Consider the following 2,344-nt stretch of genomic DNA (forward strand, 5'->3'; position numbering starts at 1 on the left):
ATGATATCTCAATGTGGTTTTGATTTGCATTTCTCTGATGACCAGTGATGATGAGCATTTTTTCATATGTTTGTTTGCCTCATACGTGTCATCTTTTGAAAAGTGTCTGTTCATATCCTTTGCCCACTTTTGAATGGGGTTGCTTGTTTTTTCTTTTATATCTGTTTTAGTTCTTTGTAGATTCTGGATATTAGCCCTTTGTCAGATGGGTAGATTGCAAAAATTTTTTCCCATTCTGTTTGTTGCTGATTCACTCTAATGATGGTTTCTTTTGCTGTACAGAAGCTCTGGAGTTTAATTAGATGCCATTTGTCTATCCTGGCTTTTATTGCCATTGCTTTTGGTGTTTTAGTCATGAAGTCTTTGCTTATGCCTATGTCCTGGATGGTTTTGCCTGTGTTTTCTTCTAGTATTTTTATGGTGTTAGGTTTTATGTTTAAATCTTTAATCCATCTGGAGTTAATTTTAATGTAAGGTGACAGGTAGGGTCCAGTTTCTGATTTCTGCACATTGCTAGCCAGTTTTCCCAACACCATTTATTAAACGTGGAGTCCTTTCCCCATTGCTTGTTTTTGCTGGGTTTGTTAAAGATCAGGTGGTTGTAGATGTGTGGTGTTTCTTCTGGTCTCTGTTCTGTTCCATTGGTCTATGTGTCTGTTTTGGTACCAGTACAATGCAGTTTTGATTACTGTAGCCTCATAGTATAGTTTGAAGTCTGGCAGTGTGATGCCTCTGGCTTTGTTCTTTTCACTTAAGTTTGTCTTGGCTATGCAGGGTCTCTTGTGATTCCACATGAAATTTAAAGTTGTTTTTTCCAGTTCTGTGAAGAAGGTCATTGGTAACTTGATGGGGATAGCACTGAATGTTTTCTAAATCCAAGGAAGGCAATTTTTTTTTTACAAGTCAAAAGAAGGAGAACAAAAGTTCATTCTAATTATTCTGTTGTTTTCATGGATTCACTTGCTGTATTGTTGCATTGTAACTTGTTCTAATCTGATAATGATTGACCTTTGCCACCAGGATGCCTTCACTGATTCAGACCCCTCAGTTTCCATGGTGAGTCATACATAGAGTTCAAAGCTATGGTGTTTATTAGTTTATGTACTTATGCTCAGCCATTGTTGCCAGCACGCTGCTCTGAGAGTCAGGCCTTCTAGCTTTACTCACACAAATGCTGAACAAATTGGTGCTACCCCTACACTAAAAATATTATTTGGAGCCCACATCTTAGCTAGACTTAGTTAGACTTACCCTAAGCTTTCATGGTAAGTTATCCTTTGAGACCCGTGTTTGTCTTTTTTCTAACAAATATTAGTTAAGATTGTTCTCACCAGTCAAAAAAGTTCAAATACTGTTGCAGGAAGAGATTAGAGTTCCATTCCCAGATTTGTACCTTGAGGATTTTTTATATCCCATGCAGCAGCTTTGGTTAGATAGCAGACGGTTCCACATTATCTTTACACAGAGCAGTGATAACCAACTTGCAGTTGGCCCCTCAAGTAATCTGTTTCTCATACAATAAAAATCTCCCAGGCTACTTGCATCTCTACCATCTCAAGTTTTAAATATATTTTAAAATTCTACCTCACAGGAAGCCATTCAGTACAATTCTTGGAATCTAAAGTAGGTGAGTTGGATTGAACAGAGCTAAGCTTCATCTATGACTCATGAGTATCTGTGTAGGAAACAGGGCTTTGTACTTGATTCAGTAGCACATACTTTAAAATTGGATCAGTATAGAGCAGATAAGCATAAGCATGGCTGCTGCCTAAGGATGGCACACAAATTCATAAAGCATTCCATATTTTGCATTGTCCCTGGAAGGTCATTTGACATTTATTGACCAGCTCCAAGGAAGCAAACCCAAACAGGAGAGATCTAATATTGAAATTGTGATTATCACTATAAAACTACTGATGTACGGTGATCTATAAAATAAGAACAACAGCTGAGTAACATATGGGATGTTACATGAAAACATGTTAATACATGTCTTGGAAATGGGAAAATATCAATGTGCATTTCCTTCATGGACCTGAAAACAATAAAAGCAGGGTTTTGTCTTGTATGTTAGTTGGAGAGGACCATGGAGATCCAGAATCCTAGCACAGATCTGCTGGCTCAGAGTTTGAGGAGACAGAAAGGAGTGGTAGTTGTCCAAGCCAGGTTTTGACACCTGTTAACTTTCTGCCCTTCGTGTGATTGATGAGCTTAGTAACAGGGAACAATTATTTTATCTATTTTAATGAGATAATAATATATTTATTTATAAATTTAGTTATGTTATGAATTAGCTAAAATGCCCTGAAGCACAAGCCACAATAAATACAACTAATAAACAAAA

At 37.1% G+C, this 2,344-nt stretch overlaps 1 pseudogene; it reads left to right on the top strand.

Moving 5' to 3' along the window:
• The first annotated feature begins 1,696 nt into the window (after positions 1-1,696).
• LOC120361710 (U6 spliceosomal RNA) lies at positions 1,697-1,809 on the top strand (annotated as a pseudogene).
• The last annotated feature ends 535 nt before the right edge of the window (positions 1,810-2,344 follow it).

This window comes from Saimiri boliviensis, chromosome 13 (genome assembly GCF_048565385.1).
Source record: "Saimiri boliviensis isolate mSaiBol1 chromosome 13, mSaiBol1.pri, whole genome shotgun sequence".
Classification (NCBI taxonomy): domain Eukaryota; kingdom Metazoa; phylum Chordata; class Mammalia; order Primates; family Cebidae; genus Saimiri; species Saimiri boliviensis.